Source organism: Pseudophryne corroboree, unplaced genomic scaffold (assembly GCF_028390025.1).
Source record: "Pseudophryne corroboree isolate aPseCor3 unplaced genomic scaffold, aPseCor3.hap2 scaffold_367, whole genome shotgun sequence".
In the NCBI taxonomy this organism is placed as follows: domain Eukaryota; kingdom Metazoa; phylum Chordata; class Amphibia; order Anura; family Myobatrachidae; genus Pseudophryne; species Pseudophryne corroboree.
This window is the reverse complement of record NW_026970019.1, coordinates 292,108-314,701: the sequence shown is the minus strand read 5'-3', so window position 1 is coordinate 314,701 and position 22,594 is coordinate 292,108.

Sequence of the window (22,594 nt, the reverse complement as noted above, 5' to 3'; positions counted from 1 at the left end):
AAGATTAGACAAGGCTGAAGCTTTGGGACAGTCAGGGTCTCAACCCATGCCTGATCATATGTCGCAGGGACTGTCAGGGTCTCATAAGTGCCCACTATCCCAGATTGTTGACACAGATACCGACACGGATTCTGACTCCAGTGTCGATTACGTTGATGCAAAGTTACAGCCAAAATTGGCAAAATCCATTCGATATAGGATTATGGCAATAAAAGATGTTTTGCACATCACAGAGGAACCCCCTGTCCCTGACAAGAGGGTACATATGTACAAGGGAAAGAAGCCTGAGGTAACCTTTCCCCCCTCACACGAGCTGAACGAGTTATGTGAAAAAGCTTGGGAATCTCCAGATAAAAGACTGCAGATTTCCAGAAGGATTCTTATGGCGTATCCTTTCCCATCAACGGATAGGTTACGATGGGAATCCTCCCCTAGGATGGACAAAGCATTAACACGCACAGCTACAGCTGGAAAATCAAATTTTTTACCTTATGTTCCCTCACAGCATAAGAAAGCTCTGCATTATCAAATGCAGTCCTTTCGGTCACAAAGAAACAAGAAAGTGTGAGGTGCGTCCTTTCTTGCCAGAGGTAGGGGCAGAGGAAAAAAGATGCACAACACAGCTAGCTCCCAGGAACAGAAGTCCTCCCCGGCCTCTACAAAATCTACTGCATGACGCTGGGGCTCCACTGGCGGAGTCCGGCCCATGAGATGTCATGCAGCCGCTCTGACCACGCCTCCTGTTTCTCCGTTGCCGACCCAATATTGAAACCCTGCCCCCGCACCGCTCCATCTCTGACTTGGGAATGGAGTGTTGTTGACCCCCCTCCCCCCCCCCTGCACCGATTGACTGGCAGAGGCGATCGCATTATCTGCAGGCGGATGCGTATGCTCTTAGCAATTTTTGCAGTTGGATTGCTTATTGCGATTGCAATCCAACCCGAATCAGGCCCTATTACCTATCCCAATGCACTGCGGGTAGTACAATATGGGGTTAATATAGGAGAAAAAACCCCAGAGCTGTGCTCCTTAACTGTCCCTGGTGGCTAGTGGAGCAGCTGCCCAGTAATCAGTGTCCACGCCAGTGCGCACACGGCCCGCCCCCTACAGCCACGCTGGATCACAGTATAAAGCGGGCACAGAAGACCCTTACCACCCTTTCATCAGCGGCCTCGTGATCCCGGAGGGCGGTGTGTGTGTGACTGACCTTAGGAAGAAACCGGAGCCTCCGCTGCAGTGACCCAGCAACCGGGGCACTGGAGTATACTGTGCCGCTGGGAGTGATGGAGCTGCAGTAAATATGTCTATTAGACCTAGCCTGCTGCAGCCCTTGTAGATTCTTATTAAAAAAGTTCTTCTTTTCTTGTCAAAATTAATAGCTAAGAATAGGATGCCTGAGGCAGCCCCCTGTTAAGTGGCCTGCTACTGAAGGCACCAACTACAAACTGAGCTCCCTGTTCATGGAAGCGAGGTTATAGAGGAGGGGGCGCTGAGTATCTTGTGAACAGTCAAAAGCTTTGAGCTTGTTGGTGCCTCAGATCAAGATCCTACTCTACACCCCAATATGAATCCTTGTGGAGTCCAGTGTACCCCACAGAAGAAAAAAATGTGTCACAACCATTGGCAGCAACATAAGAATAGCTGCTGATGGGCACAATTGAGAAAGGAAGGGGGAAAACATTTGAATCCAGCACATATATGTAATTCGAATATGTAATTTGTACCTTCCTACTTTAAAATGTAATGGATGAACCTCACCCTGTGAGAACTATCTTCATGATCAAGAGATCTCATATGCAAGATAAGTATGTGTTGGGATAGGGCTGTGGAGGGCGGCTGCTCGGGCACACCCCCGTCAAGTTAAGGAGATTCAACTGAGGAAGCACAAGGGAACTCTCATCTGGGGACAACAACTGCAGGGAGAACACATTTTCAGATGAATGTGGGAGGGCAGAAGGCTGCCTAATACTGAAGCACCCCCAAACAACAAACCAAATGCAACAACTAGTGCAAGCATTCCTGGGGGAAGGCCTGCAGCAGATGGATCCAATAACAGCTCCAGAGTTGCTCTACAAGACAAGTAAAAGGGTGTGAGCCCTGCAGCACCACCTGTACTTTGCATACACACATATAGGACAGCATCTCTTATATGCCCCAGGGTCAATAAAATAGTATCCTTATCTAGGGTATCCATCCCCTCAGATAAGGTATCCGTCCATGCTGCTACAGCACTACACACCCAGGCCGACGCAATTGCCGGTCTGAGTAAGGTACCCGAATGTGTATAAATGGACTTCAGGGTTATCTCCTGTTTGCGGTCAGCAGACTCTTTGAGGGTAGCCGTATCCTGGGACGGGAGGGCTACCTTCTTGGATAAGCGTGTTAATGCTTTGTCCACCCTAGGGGAGGATTCCCATCTTAACCTATCCATTGATGGGAAAGGATACGCCATAAGAATCCTTCTGGAAATCTGCAGTCTTTTATCTGGAGATTCCCAAGCTTTTTCACATAACTCGTTCAGCTCGTGTGAGGGGGGAAAGGTTACCTCAGGCTTCTTTCCCTTGTACTTATGTACCCTCTTGTCAGGGACAGGGGGTTCCTCTGTGATGTGCAAAACATCTTTTATTGCCATAATCCTATATCGAATGGATTTTGCCAATTTTGGCTGTAACTTTGCATCATCGTAATCGACACTGGAGTCAGAATCCGTGTCAGTATCTGTGTCAACAATCTGGGATAGTGGGCGCTTATGAGACCCTGACAGTCCCTGCGACATAGGATCAGGCATGGGTTGAGACCCTGACTGTCCCGAAGCTTCAGCCTTGTCTAATCTTTTGTGCACTGAGTTTACACTAGCATTTAAAACATTCCACATATCCATCCAATCAGCTGTCGCAGAGACACCACATTAATTTGCTCCCGCTCCTCTCTAATATAGCCTTCTTCCTCAGACATGTCGACACACGTGTACCGACACACCACACACACAGGGAATGCTTTTTCTGAAAACAGTTTCCCCACAAGGCCCTTTGGAGAGACAGAGAGAGAGAGTATGCCAGCACACACCCCAGCGCTATATAACCCAGGAATAACACAGTAACTTAATGTTTGCCCAGTAGTGCTGCTGTATGTAATTTGCGCCGAATTATGTGCCCCCCCCCTCTTTTCAACCCTCTTGTCTACCGTGGTTTCAGCAGGCGAGAGTCTGGGGAGCTGCCTCAGCGGTGCTGTGGAGAAAAAATGGCGCTGGTGAGTGCTGAGGGAGAAGCCCCGCCCCCTCGGCGGCGGGCTTCTGTCCCGCTTACACTGTAAAATTGGCGGGGGCTCATACATATATACAGTGCTCAGCTGTATATATGTTATATTTTTGGCAAAAAGAGGTTTATATTGCTGCCCAGGGCGCCCTGCACCCTTACAGTGACCAGAGTATGTGAGGTGTATGGGAGCAATGGCGCACAGCTGCAGTGCTGTGCGTTACTTCAGTGAAGATCATGAAGTCTTCTGCCACCGCTGAAGTCTCTTTTCTTCTCATACTCACCCGGCTTCTATCTTCCGGCTCTGCGAGGGGGACGGCGGCGCGGCTCTGGGACGGACGGTGAGGGTGAGATCCTGCGTACCAATCCCGCTGGAGCTAATGGTGTCCAGTAGCCTAAGAAGCAGGACCTTGCAACTCAGAGAGTAGGGCTGCTTCTCTCCCCTCAGTCCCTCGATGCAGGGAGTCTGTTGCCAGCAGTGCTCCCTGAAAATTAAAAACCTAACAAAATACTTTCTGTCAGAAAGCTCAGGAGAGCTCCTGAAAAGCACACAGTTTCCACTGGGCACAGTATCAAACTGAGGTATGGAGTAGGGGCATAGAGGGAGGAGCCTCTGCACACCCAGAACTAAAGTCTTTCTTAAAGTGCCCATGTCTCCTGCGGAGCCCGTCTATCCCCATGGTCCTTACAGAGTCCCCAGCATCCTCTAGGACGTTAGAGAAAATAGGATTTTAATACCTACCGGTAAATCCTTTTCTCTTAGTCCGTAGAGGATGCTTGGCACCCGTCCCAGTGCGTACTGTGTCTGCAGTTATTAAATGGCCCTTAACTCCAGAACATTTATGTGGAGACAACTTTCCCGACTTGACCATCTTCCTTGGATGTTTTCCCCCTGTGTGACTGCTCCCCAGCCTCGGAGGGTTGCATCCGTGGTCCCTAGGATCCAGTCCTGGATCCCGAACCATCGCCCCTCTAGGAGGTGAGAACTGTGCAGCCGCCAATGGAGTGATATTCTGGTCTTGGAAGACAGGATTATCCTCCGGTGCATGTGTAGGTGGGATCCGGACAACTTGTCCAACAGGTCCCACTGGAACACTCTAGCATGGAACCTGCCAAACTGAATGGCCTCGTAGGCCGCAACCATCTTCCCCAGCAACCGAATGCATTGATGGATTAACACTCTTGCTGGTTTCAGAATTTGTTTGACCAGACTCTGGATCTCCATAGCCTTTCCACTGGAAGAAAACCTCTTCTGTGTCCAGTATCACTCCCAAAAACAACAACCGCGTCATTGGGACCAACTGCGATTTTGGCAAGTTTAGGAGCCAACCATGTTGTTGAAGAACGGTCAGGGAGAGTGCAATGTTTTGCAACAACTGGTCCCTGGGTCTCGCCTTTATCAAGAGATCATCCAAGTATGGGATAATTGTGACTCCTTGCTTGCGAAGGAGAACCATCATTTCCGCCATCACCCTGGTGAAAATCCTCGGAGCCGTGGACAGACCAAACGGCAACGTCTGAAATTGGTTTTGACAATACTGAATTGCAAACCTCAGGTAGCTTGATGCAGTGGCTAAACGGAACATGTAAGTAGGCATCCTTATGTCTACCAAAACCATGAAATCTCCTTCCTCCGGACTGGAGATCCCTACCCTGAGAGATTCCATCTTGAAATTGAATTTCTTTAGGTAGAAATTGAGGGATTTCAGATTTCAGATTGGTCTGACTGAGCCTTCCGGCTTCGGGACCACGAAGAGGCTTGAATAAAAGCCTTCTCCCTGCTGACTAAGGCCGATTTGAACAATCGGTGAGGGGGAACGTCTTGAAACCCCAGTTTGTACCCTTGGGACACTATTTGTAAAACCCACGAGTCCAGGTCCAAATTAATCCAGAACTGACTGAAGTGTTTTAGACGTGCCCCCACTGGTGTGGGCTCCTGCAAGAGAGCCCCAGCGTCATGCAGTGGATTTGGCAGAAGCAGAGGACGATCTCTGCTCCTGCGATCTTGAAGAGGCTACAGACCTCTTCCCTCTTCTCCTTCCTCTACCTGCAAAGAAAGGGGAATCTTAACTTCTTGCATATCTATTGGGCCAAAATGACTGCGTTAGATAATGATGCGTCTTCATCCGTTGAGAGGGAACATAGGGCAAGAAGGTTGACTTACCTGCGGGAGCTGCCGAGATCAAATTAACTAGGCCGTCGCCAAACAAGGCTTCACCTTCATAGGGAAGAAACTCCCTTTCTTCTTGGAGTCAGCATCAGCATTCCCTTGGTGAATCCACAATGCCCTCCTATCCGAGACTGCCATGAAATTGGCCCGTGAACTCAAGAGTCCAATATCCCTTGCAGTCTCACACTGGTTGAGAAATCCCCTGCAGAATCTTGGAGATCCGTCAAATTTTGCTGGCGTTGGAAGATGAAGACGTGGAGCAGAAATGGGTAAGGTGGGTGGGGTTATAGCTGGAGTCACTGTGGTTGACGCACCAGACGCGCCTGATCCACGGAGAGTTGTCTGAATCCCATCCAGCCGAGTAGAGAGATCCTGGAGACAGCGGATGATGTGGCCCTGTGCAGCCTCCTGATGTTCTAGTCGGGCTGCCAGTTCTTGCATCAGCCTGGCAATGGGTGAGCCTTGCCCTGGGAGAAGCAACTTCATGATCATAGTATCTCACCTGGCAGGTGAGATGAACATGGGAGGGTAGAAGGCTGCCTAATACTGAAGCACCCCCAAACAACAAACCAAATGCAACAACTAGTAAAAGCATTCCTGGGAGAAGGTCTGCAGAAGACGGATTTGCATACGGTGATGTCATCCAAGCAGTGGGCCAAAGTTGGCTGGAACCCTCATCTGCATATGAAAAGAGAAAAGGGTTATGCAGGCCATGGCGGCCTTTTGCGGCGCTTGGATGACCCCTAGTTCGCATTAAACACCTCCACCCTCCTTCGGTGTGGGGCTCATGTTGGCTATGCCCCAGCCCCTGAAGCATTCAAGCTGATTTCTTGCAGCAGCTGGGCACTGTAACAGCTCCAGAGCTGCTCTGTAAGGCAAGTAAAAAGGTGTGGGCCCTGCAGCACTACCTGTAGTTCGCATTGTGCGTTGGAAGGCACAAAGTAAGCAGACGGGAGAAGTTAGGATAGTGCGCAAGGGCATAGAAGGGAGCGGCTCAAGAAAAGAGAAGTGGAAACAGACAGCAAACTATTATCCAAGTACGGGATAATTGTGACTCCTTGCTTGCGAAGGAGAACCATCATTTCCGCCATCACCCTGGTGAAAATCCTCGGAGCCGTGGACAGACCAAATGGCAACGTCTGAAATTAGTAATGACAATCCTGAATTGCAAACCTCAGGTAGCTTGATGCAGTGGCTAAATGGGAACATGTAAGTAGGCATCCTTTAAGTTTACCAAAACCATGAAATCTCCTTCCTCCGGACTGGAGATCACTACCGTGAGAGATTCCATCTTGAAATTGAATTTCTTTAGGTAGAAATTGAGGGATTTCAGATTTCAGATTGGTCTGACTGAGCCGTCCGGCTTCGGGACCACGAAGTGGCTTGAATAAAAACCTTCTCCCTGCTGTCTAAGGCTGATTTGAACAATCGGTGAGGGGGAACGTCTTGAAACCCCAGTTTGTACCCTTGGGACACTATTTATAAAACCCACGAGTCCAGGTCCGAATGAATCCAGAACTGACTGAAGAGTTTTAGACGTGCCCCCACTGGTGCGGGCTCCTGCAAGAAAGCCCTAGCGTCATGCAGTTGATTTGGCAGAAGCAGAGGACAATCTCTGCTCCTGCAATCTTGAAGAGGCTACAGACCTCTTCCCTCTTCTTCTTCCTCTACCTGCAAAGAAAGGGGAATCTTAACTTCTTGCATATCTATTGGGCCGAAATGACTGCATCAGATAATGATGCGTCTTTATCCGTTGAGAGGGAACATAGTGCAAGAAGGTTGACTTACCTGCGGGAGCTGCCGAGATCAAATTAACTAGGCCGTCGCCAAACAAGGCTTCACCTTCATAGGGAAGAGACTCCCTTTCTTCTTGGAGTCAGTATCAGCATTTCCTTGGTGAATCCAGATATACAGGGAATGGGGGGAAGGGGATGTGTTCTGCACCAGCTATTAAATTCTAAATATTTGTATGAAGAGGCCCCAATAAATGTCCATCAGTTATATTAAATATTAATTGTAGGACGTTCGGGGGTGCTACCAGAGACAAGTAATGTTATGCAGGAAAGGAGAAGAGAAAAGAATGTCTCTTTTGCTGGCGCACAAATGATGATTTAAAAATTTACTTTTAATAAATTCGTTAAAATTGTCTAAACACGAGATAAAGTACAATAAGTTTGTATAATGTAATTACCATATATAATAAATGGAAATACATTTATTAATATCAAGGTTCGCTACCTGTGTTGTGTCTTTATTATTGATCCAAATTGACTTTATCAATTAGTCTGATACTGAATTACTGGACACTATGTAATATTAGTTGAATGTATATTAGTAATTCACTTGACAAATGTCAGAACCTGGCAATAGTTCTACATATCATACACTTACAGCACTCTTTCCACAATATTTTCCCTTTATTCCAGATCAAATGGTATAATCCCCCACAGTAATTATTCCTGTTGTAGTATAGTACAGTATGGTTGCTGGGGACGTCTTTAATGAAAAGAGAGGGAACATCTAATGTGTCTTCTTATGGGTAAAATACTTGCAAGCTAAGTGCTATGAATAGCATCAGCATGTAGATAAATGCTGAGTGTTAGGTGAGTAATGCAGATAAATAGGGATATCTAATAATTCTATAGAATAGTGGGTGAATTATTAGATATCCCTATTTATCTGCACCTCTAAGCACACTATTTGACTGTCCACACCCTGCTGTGCCTATTACCCATCTCCTCCACCACCCTCAACACTGACCCACACATCATTCACCCACAAAGATACAATAAAGGTAGTTTGGATAAATTAGCTAAATGAAATGGATTTAACCAATTTATCTAAATGACCATTTTTGGATGTTTTCCAGTGTTTGGGAGCAAATGGTCAATTGTCATTTGCTGCCACATATTAGCATAATTTTGTTTCAACTAGAAAAAAAAATTGGACAGATAATCTAAGTGTGGATCCAGTTTAATGCTGATTTCAGAGCCAACTATAGACTTGATTGAGGTACTGTGTCCCCGGTACCAAATACCAATTAAAATAATATTGTGAGGTGTGAGGTGTTCAAAAAAGACTGAAAATGAGTGGAAATTATGGTTATTGAGGTTAATAATACTATGGGATCAAAATGACCCCCAAATTCTATGATTTAAGCTGTTTTTTAGGGTTTTTTGAAAAAAACACCCGAATCCAAAACACACCCGAATCCGACAAAAAAATTTCGGTGAGGTTTTGCCAAAACGCGTCCGAACCCAAAACACGGCCGCGGAACCGAACCCAAAACCCGAAAAATTTCCGGTGCACATCACTACTTAATTAGAACTTCGGTCAATGTGAATTAATTATTGGACTCAACCATGGTTATCCTTAAAACCCAGGGGTCTATTTAAGATCGATCTTAATCGATGTTGGGCTTCCAGGTTGAAAAAAACACACATTTACTAACATTTTAAAATTTATATAAAAAATCATCTGTTCGTAAATGCAGTGCACATGGTTTTGCCCAACTGCTAACAAAATTCCTGCTGCGATCAACTTGGAATTACCCCCATCGATTGATGTTTTCACACTGCTCGTTCCAACCCCAAAAACTATGAAGAGGATGGGGGCATATACGCAGGGTCCATCCTGTGCATGTGCCTACATTTTCTCCGGGTGCTCCGCAGAAAATGCGAATGCCTCTGCCTGTCAATCAATAGAGGGCGTACCTTCGCAGGTATATCGCGATCATGAGCCATGTCTCCCATTTTTGTCATTATAGGTGCTCTGTGAGCTGCTGACCATACCCCAGCCCCTCTGTCTCCCGTGAATAGACATTGGGGCTTATTCAGACCAGATCGCTTCAATTTATTTTCACCCAGCGGGCAATCAGGTCTGCACTGCACATGCGTATGCGCCACAATGCGTAGGTGCGACGGTCCGGAGATCACAAGAAGATTGACAAGAAGAGGGTGTTTGTGTTGGTGGCAACTGAATGTTTCTAGGGAGTGTCCGGAAAAACACTGGAGGGACCCGGCGTTTTGTGGGAGGATTTGTGACGTCACCTCAATGGCTGAGTAAGTGCTGAGCTGTGCAGCTCTTGTGCACATGTGATCACACACCTGCACAGCAAATTTTCCCTTCCGCTGTAGGCGGCAACCACCTGATCACAGGGATGCAAAAAACACACCCTAGCGATCAGGTCTGAATTACCCACAATGTGCATATTTGCAGAGCAACAAGCTACAGGGAGCCTTCCACCCCCCCCCTTCCCCATGACTATGGGACACTGGGGGGGGGGGTTATTTGGGTTAGCTGGACATTCCCAAAAAAAGTGACTGTCCTGCAAAAATTGGGTTAGTTTGGAGGTATGTGCAAATACATTTATTGTTTTGCATGCAGGGTAAATACTGGCTTCTTTGACATTTAGCCACAAATGCTGCACAGTTGAATTACAGTATTACACTGCAATTAACAGTTATGCTAGGACATTCCTTCTCCCAAAATCTACCTCTCTCTGCATGTTACATCTGTCCCACAGTGGCGTGCGGTGAGGTCAGTGGCTAGTGAGGCACTACAGCCATAATGTCCGCCGAATCCTGCCGATGACCCTTAGCCAATGCCCGCTACTGCCTCTGAGCCGATACCCACTGCCACCGCCAATGGCTTACAAACTCTCCCACAATCAACTGACCCAGCCCTCCACCACTAATTTCTATATCAGTCCGATGCCGCCAATGCCCGCTGCCTGCCTGCTCATTGTTCTTGTGATATATTATAAATTTTTAAAGAAAAAAAAATGAGTGTTTGGGACTGGGAAGGGTGAGGGAGGAGGACATGAATGCAATTTTGTTGTCCAGGGCTTCCATTAACTTAAAGGAGAAGGGTCTGAATGGGTTAAAAAAAATGTGTGCGGTCCCCCCTCCTTAGTATAACCAGCCTCTTTGAGCCGGTCCTGGTTATTTAAATACTTGGGGAAAAATTGGACAGAGGTTCCCCGTATTTAGACAACCAGCACCGGGCTCTTAGACGGGTCCTGGTTCCAAAAAATACGTGGGACAAAAGATGTAGGGGTCCCCCATATTTTTAAAACCAGCACCGGGCTCCACTAGCCAGAGAGATAATGCCACAGCCAGGGGACACTTTTATGTAGGTCCCTGCGGCCCTGGCATTACCCCTCCAACTAGTCACCCCTGGCCGGGGTTCCCTGGAGGAGTGGGGATCCCTTAAATCAAGAGGTTCCTCCCCTCGAGGCACCCAAGGGCCAGGGGTGAAGCCCGAGGCTGTCCCCAGCACCCCTGTGTGGTGGGTGCCGGGCTGATAGCCATATGTGTAAAAAAAGAATATTGTTTTTTTGTTGTGGAACTACAAGGCCCAGCAAGCCTCCCCCACTTGCTGGTACTTGGAGAACCTCAAGTACCAGCAGGCGGGGAAATAACGGGCTCGCTGGTACCTGTAGTTCTACAACAACAAAAAATACCCAAATAAAAACACAAACACACACACCGTGACAGTAAAATTATTGAGACAGGCTGTAGCATGTGGATGCATGTAACCCTATAAAAGTGATGGATTGGGTGACTATTACAATACCCACTGTTGCTGTCTGAAAAATGATGGATATATAGATTGCTCTGCCGAGATATGTTTTTTTTCTAAAATGCACCACAGGTATGGATGGATAGTATACTTGACGACACAGAGGTAGGTAGAGCAGTGGCCTACTGTACCGTACTGCTATATAATATATTATTTATTATTATTATCCTTTATTTATATGGCGCCACAAGGGTTCCGCAGCACCAAATTACAGAGTACATAAACAAATAATCAAACAGGAAAACAGCAACTTACAGTTGATGACAATATAGGACAAGTACAGGGTAAATAAACATAGCTACATCAGCAGATGACACTGGAATAAGTATCAGGTGGCAGAAGACTGCTGGATTTGGTGCAGCTGAAGATTATTAAAGTAAGAAAAGAGTAAGCACATGAGGGAAGAGGGCCCTGCTCATGAGAGCTTACATTCTAAAGGGGAGGGGTAGACAGACAGGGGTGAGACAGATGGGGTACATAGAGAGCGTGGAACAGAGGTTTAGGATGAGATTTGGCTGGGTTTGGTGAAGAAGTGGGTCTTGAGAGCCCATTTGAAGTTTTGTAGAGAGGTGGAGAGTCTGAGGGGGAGAGGTAGGGAATTCCAGAGAAGTGGTGCAGCACGTGAAAAATCTTGGAGGTAGGAGTGGGAGGAAGTAATCCGTAGGCAGGAGAGTCGGCGTGCATTAGCAGAGCGAAGAGGACGGGTGGGAGTGTAAAGCGAGATAAGATCAGAGATGTAGATGGGAGAGGAGTGGGTGAGGGTTTTGTAAGCAAGTGTGAGAAGCTTGAAATGGATTCTGAAAGGGAAGGGGAGCCAGTGAAGGACTAGTAAGAGAGGAGAGGTGGACGTAGTGCATTTGGTGAGGAAAATTAGCCGGGCAGCAGCATTGAGGATAGATTGGAGTGGAGAGAGGTATTTGTCAGGAATGCCAGTCAGGAGGAGATTACAGTAGTCCAGTCTGGAGATGACCAGTGAGTGGATAAGAGTCTTAGTAGCATCCTGGGTCAGAAAGGGTCTGATCCTGGAAATATTTTTTAGATGAAAACGGCAGGTTTGTGAGAGGTGCTGAATGTGTGGTTTGAAGGAGAGGGAGGAGTCAAGGATTACTCCAAGACAGCGCACTTGGGGGGTAGAGGAGATAGTAGTGCCATCAATAGATAATGAGATTGTAGGAGGTGAGGTTATGCGGGAGGGAGGGAAGATGATCAGCTCGGTCTTAGACATGTTAAGTTTAAGAAAGAGCTGGGACATCCAGGAAGAGATAGCAGAGACAGTTGGAGATACGAGTGAGGAGAGTAGGGGAGAGGTCTGGAGAGGAAAGATAGATTTGAGTGTCATCAGCATAGAGATGATATTGGAAACCAAAAGAACTAATGAGCTTACCTAGTGAGGACGTATAGAGAGAGAAGAGGACCAAGGACAGAACCTTGGGGTACCCCTACAGTTAGTGGAAGTGAGGGGGAGGTGGAGTCATGAGAGGAGACAGAGAATGAACGGTCAGAAAGGTAGGACGACAACCAAGAGAGGGCAGTGTTACGCAGACCAATGGAGTGAAGGATTTGCAGTAGGAGAGGATGGTCCACAGTGTCAAAAGCAGCAGAGAGATCAAGTAGAATAAGTAGAGAGTAGTGTCCCTTAGATTTAGCAGCATGGAGGTCATTGCATACTTTTGTAAGGGCAGTTTCAGTGGAGTGGAGAGGACGGAAGCCAGACTGGAATGGGTCAAGCAGTGAGTGTGAGGAAAGAAAGGAAGTAAGGCGGTTGTAGACAATACGCTCAAGGAGTTTGGAGGCAAAAGGGAGAAGAGAGATGGGTCGGTAGTTAAAGAGAGAGTTTGGATCAAGGGTAGGTTTTTTAAGAATAGGAGAGATGAGAGCGTGCTTGAAGGCAGAGGGGACAGTGCCTGATGAGAGGGAGAGATTGAGAAGGTGGGAAAGATGTGAACAAGCAGAAGAAGAGATGTGGCAGAGGAGGCGGGGGGGTTAGGGTCAAGTGGGGAGGTGGTGAGGGAACAGGAACGAATGAGGGCCATGACTTCCTCTCCAGATGCATGGGAGAAAGATGACAGAGTTGGTGCGAGGGATGGGGAGGGTTGGTAAGGGATGGGAGAAGGCTGGTTTCTGATAGTCTGGTGTGATGTGATGTCCTGACGTATGGAGTCAATTTTGGATGTGAAGTAAGTGGCAAAGTCAAGAGCAGAGAGTGAGGAAGGGAGATGAGGTGGAGGTGGGCAGAGGAGTGAGTTGAGAGTGGCAAAGAGGCGCCGGGGGTTGGAAGACTGGGAGGAGATGAGGTTCTTGAAGTATGACTGTTTAGCAAGAGAAAGGGCAGCACTGAAGGATGAGAGCATAAGTTTGAAATGGAGGAAGTCTGCCTTAGAGCGTGATTTCCTCCAGTGTCGCTCAGCAGTACGTGAGCATTTTTGCAGATATCTGGTGCATTTGGTGTGCCAGGGTTGAGGTGTTAATTTGCGAGGGTGAACACTGGTTGGTGGAGCAACAGAGTCAAGAGCAGAAGTAAGGGAAGCATTGTATGTGGAAGTGGCTTGTTCAGGGCATGAGAGAGAGAGAGAATAGGAGAGAGAAGTGAGTCAAACAGGGAGGAAAGGAATGTGGTGTCAATAGCTTCAATGTTACGCTTAGTGATGGTAGCCTTAGGAGGTTGAGATGGGGAAGTCGAGAGAGATAGGTTGAAGGAGAGCAGGTGGTGGTCAGAGAGGGGAAATGGGGAGTTGGAAAAATCAGAAATATCACAGCGGTGAGTGAAGACCAGATCCAGTGAGCTCCCATTCACATGGGAGGGTGAGGAGGTCCACTGGGAGAGACCAAGTGAAGAGGTGAGGTTAAGGAGTTTAGAGGCAGGGGATTGTGTGGGGATGTCAATAGGGATGTTGAAATCGCCTAGGATAATGGTGGGAATGTCAGAAGAGAGGAAGTGAGGAAGCCAGGAAGCAAAGTTGTCGATGAATTTGGAAGCAGTGCCAGGGGGGCGGTAAATGACAGCTACTCTAAGATGGACTGGTTGGAAGAGACATATGGAGTGGACCTCAAATGTAGATAATATAAGGGATGGTTCTGGTGGTATGAGTTGGTAGGAGTAACTAGAAGGTAAAAGGACCCCAACACCACCCCCATGGCGACCCCCAGGTCGGGGGGTGTGTGTGAATGTAAGGCCCCCAGCAGAGAGAGCAGCAGCAGAAGTAGTGTCAGAGGGCGTAATCCAAGTTTCAGTAATGGCTAGTAGGTGTAGGGAGTTGGAAATGAAAAGGTCATGAGTGGGGACCAGTTTGTTACAAACGGATCTGGCATTCCAGAGGGCACAGGATAGGGGGTATGAGTTTGTGGGAGAGATGTGAATTAGATTTTCAGGGTTGCTGTAGCGATGAGGTGGGATTAACTTTGAGGGCAGGGATGAGAGAGTAGTGATGGTACGGGTGCCTGAGATAGGAGGGGAAACTGCAGGAGGTGGGCAGGGAGGGAGGTCAGTGTGATGTGGATGGGGTGTGGGGAGGTGACAGGGAAGGGAGAGAGGGAGCAGGGCTGAGTTGTGGGGTAGCAGGACCATGGGGCAGAGGTGAATGAAAGTGGGGTAACAGGAAAGGTGGGGGAAGGAAACAGAGGGATGGAGGGGAGACAGAGGAGGAGGTGGAGGAGACTAGGGGGGAAGGATAAAGATACATTATTAGGTAGACACTGAGTGATGTGGGGAGTATAAGAAAGCATTCACATAGTGTTAAGTAGGTAAATAGGTTGAGGGAAAGTGGAAGTAGGAGAGGAGACTGTAAGGGAATCCGAGCAGAAGAATTGTAGAAATGCAGGTGAGAAAAGCAGTGTAGGCTCAAGGGGTGTAGATTTAGTATGAAATGAGTCAAAAGCGTAGATAAAGTGGGTGCAGAAATGTATTTGGAGTGTAAGAAATGAAAGGATTGTGAGAGGTTTAAGAAGCAATGGTAATTATGTTAGATGTTTTAAGTGTTTGCAGGTAAAATTGCATTGGTGCAGCTGTGCTTAAAAAACAAAATTACAATAATAATTGATACAGGCATTTGTAGGTGAAATGGATGGTTTATGAAATGTCCAAGTAAGGTAGTTCTGTGCTATGTAATCAGATGCAACAATCAGGAGGTGAGTGATCTGAGGAGTAAGTGACTCACATTTGTTATTAGTTCTTCAGTTTTCTTTGTTTTGTTAGATTGGTGTGCTTCTGTTTTCCTTCTTTTTTCACTTCGATTGAACGCTAATTGAACACTGCTGTTATGTGTCAATTTTATCACGCTTTTATAAAAATGCACGCTTAGATCAATAAATGCACAGCCAAATGGCTTTGCACAGCCTACACCATTGGACTTTAGTAGAAGACTATTACAAGTGAAACCAATAATTGAAATCTGTAACCACACCCCACCCCCTCAAATGCCAGGCAATAAATTACCTTAAAAACAACAACCAGGCATTCCACAAAGATTAAACTGGGTCTATATCATTCAAAACTTTAAAAAAGTACTTCAAAATAACATACTATGCAATAATGTTTCAATTTGCATTACCCAGCAGAATTAGCTTTGCATATATAGATATAGTGCAGCAGAATAGATTGGTGGTTGTAGTCAATTGTAATTACCCAGCAGAATTAGCTTTGCATATATAGATATAGTGCAGCAGAATAGATTGGTGGTTGTAGTCAATTGTAATTACCTGTAGGTGACAAGAAGAGAAGAAACGTCAATTCACAATCGATATCAGCTGAAGATAAATTAACGCTGATTGAACGCTGCGTTGTGTCAATTTTATCACGCTTTGATAAAAATGCATGCTTAGATCAATAAATGCACAGCCAAACAGCTTTGCACATCCTACACCATTGGACTTAAGTAGAAGTCTGGTGGTCAGCAAAATTTTGCACTGTCCTCCTACTATATATAGTGCGCACAACTACTAAAATACACCACAGGTATGGATGGATAGTATACTTGACGACAGAGGTAGGTAGAGCAGTGGCCTACTGTACCGTATTGCTATATATTATATACTGGTGGTCAGCAAAATTCTGCCCTGTCCTCCTACTATATATACTGCGCACAACTACTAAAATACACCACAGGTATGGATGGATAGTATACTTGACGACACAGAGGTAGGTAGAGCAGTGGCCTACTGTACCGTACTGCTATATATTATATACTGGTGGTCAGCAAAATTCTGCCCTGTCCTCATACTATATAATACAATGCAGCACAGATATGGAGCATTTTTCAGGCAGAGAACGTAGATATTTTCAGCACACTGAGCACAGATATTTGCAAGCACACTGAGCACAGATATTTGCAGCACACTGAGCACAGAAACTGAGAAAACGCTGCACGTCCTCTCCCTATCATCTCCAATGCACAAGTGAAAATGGTGGCGACTCGTGGCTCCTTATATAGAATAGAATAGCTGCTGACGGGCACGATTGAGGGAGGAAAGGGACATTTGAATCCAGCCCATAGATGCAATGTGAATATGTAATTTGTACCTTCCTATCTTAAAATGTATATACAGTGTATATGTCACAACTGAGGGCCTGAGCTGACTGGAGGCAGCCTCAGTTGTAGGGGCTGAGGTGTAGTGGAACCTGGGAGGTTGTATCAGACCCCTGGACATGTAAGTTAAATGTAGAAGAATTGCCCGAAGGCGTGCCCACGACAACCAGGATAAAAGTCAATGATGTTTATTTTGACAAACTCCATGCATCACAGCAGTAATAAAAGAGAAACATAAAATCAGCAGAGAAATAATACAGTTCCTGGGTACTACAGGAGGACAAGGACCACAGGGCTCTGGTAGTATGAGACAGTTCTTATTATCTTCTAGTTGGAAAGTCCTTACCAGGCCCGACTGTAGCAATGGAGATAGCCCAGGATCATACTAGCTGGTGTTCCAGGAAAAGCTGGGCTGCTGTGGATAAAATGGCTGCTGTGGGTACTGGCTGAAACCAAACTGATGTAAGCACGGAGTGGATTGCTGGATGGAACCAGCCAAATAATAAATGAAGCTTGAGAGCGATGAAATATGATTGATATATGGCGTTTGAGAGCGGTGAAATAATAGTGCCGGTGGTGAGTGGTAATCTGCGGAAATGATACCGGCACTTTAAGAAGAGCTGATCTCTGCTGGAAGCTAGGCTGGAAGCAGGTAAATCTGTAACTGGAAACAGATGAGTCCCAGAGGACTGGAGAGTCAGGCTGCACCGCAGGTGGTAGACTAGAGCGGGTCTCTTTAGTGGAGGTTTGGAGATGGTAACTGGAACCTGGAAAACAACCACGGGAGAGAGACAAACTGGAACTAGGTTTGACAACCAAATCACTGACGCCTTCCTTGCTCAGGCACAGAATACTTATACCTGCAGCAAGGAAGGGATTGGCTAGGCAATTATGCAGATTACAATGGAAACAGCGGATTGGTGGAAATGAACAGGTGACAGAATCCAACATGGCTGCGCCCATGCAGACACTTGGAGGGAAGATTGGTTTGATAATCCATGTGGGAACTTTAACAGCAATGGCGGCGCCGGCCACAGTAAACAGGAGACGCCAGACTAATGAGTGCACATTTGAACCACGCGGGCAACAGCGGAGGCCGCGGCTGACATAAGCGCCACTCTGACATCCTGCATGCAGAAACTCAGGGATGGCGGCGGAGGCCGCGGGAGATGCCATTCAAGATGTAACATGGCACCGCTGTGACAGCGTCTCAGAGTGACAGGAGAGGAGGCAGGAATGGGGACATCAGAATAACAGATGGGATCCGGTCCTGGAGCGCTGAGCCAGCCTTAGGAGGCATCTGAAAAGTAAGTTATGGCGTCCAGATACCCGGATCGTGACAGTATACACTAGAGGTCTTTCCGAACCCCCTAATCCTAACATTGTAATTTGCTTTAGGGCGCACCTCCAATTAGTCTAGTGTTTCTTGCTGCCTTTCCAATGAAGCAAGTTTAATTTAGTAATAGGTGAAAAACCATCCCTACAAAGGTGTTAATCAGAGACTTGGCTTTGTGGACACTTTTCAGAGAACAACTTTGTTAGCATAAAAGTAAAGCCAGAAAATGAAGAGCTGTTTAATCACTCAATTGGATTTTTTTGCCAGCATATTTCTTTTTCTCTGCAACCCACTGCTAAATTGTGCTTCCTAGCTGTTTTTATAAAATCACTGAATCAAATCTAACTCTGATTACATCAGAGAAGGCCAGGTACCCTACACCATAACAGGGGGTTTGAAATTTTGACTTGTCTACTTAAAGATCACCAAAATCTGATCACAAGGTCAATTACGTCCCTGGGTGGGATTGAACCACCAACCTTTTGGTTAATAGCCGAACACACTAACCGATTGCGCCACAGAGACACTTTGCAAAAAGTACATACTGACAAAGGCTAATAAGCATTTATCTAGAACGTTTCCTAGAAAAACTTTAAAAAGTCAATAATCTGGAGAGTTTTTGTAAGATGTTTCTTCCATCAACCAACGAAGAAACACATTGGTACTTTTCCATGATGAGTGAGTGCTTCAGGTTCTCTTGCACTTACATGTGCAGCAGAGTACTGCAATGGAAGCATGCTGGGCCCATAACCCAGAGGTAGGCAGATTGAAACTATCCTCTGCTATATGCATTTTTTTTTTGTTAATTAAAGTAATCCAAAACTGGGATTGATATTTTGGTTCTTTTATTTTTACTTAAAGTAATATAACTTTTACCATTTTAATTTGTTTTAATAGTATATTGACAGTATTGTTTTCTTTCAAAAATCCACTTAATTTTCTTTACCCTATTAGTAAAATGGTAATTGACAAAAAACAAACTACATTGTCACCAGAAGAGCAATACAAAATGTACAAGTGATATATTAAAATCATCTTTCCAGCTTGAATTTCAATGATGCATTGGGGCAACGATTTTGTTAGCAACATCTTCACCCTTAAATAAAGATTTTCTTAATTCCTTACCTGTGTGCTAATTAGATATCACCTTGTTTTCACATTAAACAGACTTCCACATGAGAAAGCAGCAAGGATGCAGTGGCGTTAATGTTTCCTGGTGTCAACCCGTATTATTTCAGTAGACATTGAAATGAGGATGCATCTTGCTGCCTTTCCAATGAAGCAAATTTAATTTAGTAATAGGTGAAAAACCATCCTTACAAAGGTGTTAATCAGAGACTTGGCTTTGTGGACACTTTTCAGAGAACAAATTTGTTAGCATAAAAATAAAGCCAGAAAATTAAGAGCTGTTTAATCACTCAATTGGATTTTTTTGCCAGCATATTTCTTTTTCTCTGCAACCCACTGCTAAATTGTGCTTCCTAGCTGTTTTTATAAAATCACTGAATCAAATCTAACTCTGATTACATCAGAGAAGGCCAGGTACCCTACACCATAAGAGGGGGTTTAAAATTTTGACTTGTCTACTTAAAGATTACCAAAATCTGATAACAAGGTCAATTACGTCCCTGGGTGGGATTGAACCACCAACCTTTTGGTTTATAGCCGTACACACTAACTGATTTCGCCACAGAGACACTTTGCAAAAGTCCATACTGACAAAGGCTAATAAGCATTCATCTAAAACGTTTCCTAGAAAAACTTTAAAAAGTCAATAATCTGGAGAGTTTTTGTAAGATGTTTCTTCCATCAACCAACGAAGAAACACATTGGTACTTTCCCATGATGAGTGAGTGCTTCAGGATCTATTGCACTTACATGTGCAGCAGAGTACAGCAATGGAAGCATGCTGGGCACATAACCCAGAGGTAGGCAGATTGAAACTATCCTCTGCTATATGCATTTTTTTTTGTTAATTTAAGTAATCAAAACTGGGATTGATATTTTTGCTCTTTTATTTTTACTTAAAGTACAATAACTTTTACCATTTTAATTTGTTTTAATAGTATATTGACAGTATAGTTTTCTTTAAAAAATCCACTTAATTTTCTTTACCCTATTATTAAAAGGGTAATTGACAAAAACAAACTACATTGTCACCAGAAGAGCAATACAAAATGTACAAGTGATATATTAAAATCATCTTTCCAGCTTGAATTTCAATGATGCATTGGGGCAACGATTTTGTGAGAAACATCTTCACCCTTAAATAAAGATTTTCTTAATTCCTTACCTGTGTGCTAATTAGATATCACCTTGCAGGCCTGTTCAAGTACAATCGGACAACGCCACCACGGTAGTGTACACAAATCATCAAGGCGGCACTCGAAATTGCATAGCAAAGCTGGAAGTATCAAAAATCCTCAGTTGGGTAGAACGTCATCTGCCAGCAATATCGGCAGTGTTCATTCCCGGAGTCCTCAACTGGGAAGCGGATTTCCTCAGTCGTCAGGACGTTCACGCTGGAGAGTGGAGAGGCCGCAGCAGAAATGTCTGCACTGGTGTCAGTAGGTGACTGAGGCAGGGATGACTGGGAGATAGTGGGTGACTGAAGCATGTATGAGTGGGAGATAGTGGGTGACTGAGGCCGGGGTGACTGGGAGATAGTCAGTGACTAAGGCAGGGGTGATAGGGATATAGTGGATGACTGTGGCAGGGGTGACAGGGACAGTAGGAGACTGAGGCAGGGGTGACAGGGATAGTGGGTGACTGAGGCAGGGGTGATATGGAGATAGTGGTTGACTGAGGCAGGGGTGACTGGTATAGTGGGTGACTGAGGCAGGGGTCGCAGGTATAGTGGTTAACTGAGGCAGCGGTGACTGGGAGATAGTGGGTAACTGGGGCAGGGGGGACAGGGAAAGTGTGTGACTCAGGCAGGGGTGATAGGGAGATAGTGGGCAGCAGATCACTGCCTTGCTGACAGCAGCACATCCCTGCTTCACTGACAGCAGCACATCCCTGCCTCATTGACAGCAGCACATACCTGCCTCATTGACAGCAGCACATACCTGCCTCATTGACAGCAGCACATACCTGCCTCACTTATAGAAGCACATCCCTGCCTTACTGACAGCAGCAGATCACTGCCTCACTGACAGCAGCAGATCACTGCTTCACTGACAGCAGCAGATCCCTGCCTCACTGGCAGCAGCAGATCCCTGCCTCACTGGCAGCAGCAGATCCCTGCCTCACTGGCAGCAGCAGATCCCTGCCTCACTGGCAGCAGCAGATCCCTGCCTCACTGGCAGCTGTATATAGGGCCTAATTCAGACCTGATCTCTGCTGTGCATATTCACACAACAGGAGATCAGGTCTGAAGTGTGTGTGTGTGCTGGTGCCGCAGTGCACCGGCACATGCCAGAGATGCGATCAGCATCTCTGCCCAGTGAGCGCCTCTGCCAACACATACTTATCTTGCATATGAGATCTCTTGATCATAAAGATAGTTCTCACAGGGTGAGGTTCATCCATTACATTTTAAAGTAGGAAGGTACAAATTACATATTCAAATTACATATATGTGCTGGATTCAAATGTTTTCCCCCCTTCCTTTCTCAATTGTGCCCATCAGCAGCTATTCTAATGTTGCTGCCAATGGGTGTGACACATTCATTTCTTCTGTGGGGTACACTGGACTCCACAAGGATTCACATTGGGGTGTAGAGTAGGATCTTGATCTGAGGCACCAACAGGCTCAAAGCTTTTGACTGTTCCCAAGATGCTCAGCGCCCCCTGCTCTATAACCTCGCTTCCATGAACAGGGAGCTCAGTTTGTAGTTGGTGCCTTCAGTAGCAGGCCACTTAACAGGGGGCTGCCTCAGGCAGCCTATTCTTAGCTATTAATTTTGACAAGAAAAGAAGAACTTTTTTTATAAGAATCAACAAGGGCTGCAGCAGGCTAGGTCTAATAGACATCTTTACTGCAGCTCCATCACTCCCAGCGGCGCAGTATACTCCCGTGCCCTGGTTGCTGGGTCACTGCAGCGGAGGCTCCGGTTTCTTCCTAAGGTCAGTCACACACACACCGCCCTCCGGGATCACGAGGCCGCTGATGAAAGGGAGGTAAGGGGCTTCTGTGCCCACACTATACCGAGATCCAGCGTGGCTGTAGGGGGCGGGCCGTGTGCGCACTGGCGTGGACACTGATTACTGGGCAGCTGCTCCACTAGCCACCAGGGACAGTTAAGGAGCACAGCTCTGGGGGTTTTTCTCCTATATTAACCCCATTTTGTACTACCTGCAGTGCATTGTGATAGGTAATAGAGCCTGATTCAGGTTGGATTGTAATTGCAATAAGCAATCCAACTGCAAAAATTGCTAAGAGCATACGCATGCGCCTGCATTTTCTGTGGCACCCCGCAGATAATGCGATCACCTCTGACTGTCAATCGGTGCAGGGGGGGGGTCAGCAACAATCCATTTCAAAGTCGGAGATGGAGCGGTGCAGGGGCAGGGCTACAAAATGGGGTCGGCAACGGAGAAACAGGAGGCGTGGTCAGAGCGGCTGCATGACATCACATGCAGCCGCTGCGATCACAAAAATGGTGGCGGCTTCCTGCGCACACGTACAGTCTGCACTAACAGGAGGCTAACCCATTTTTTATGATCACGCTGAACTGCACTGAGACTGCAATTTCAGCGTGGTCAAGAAGGGAGGCGGCATGCTGGG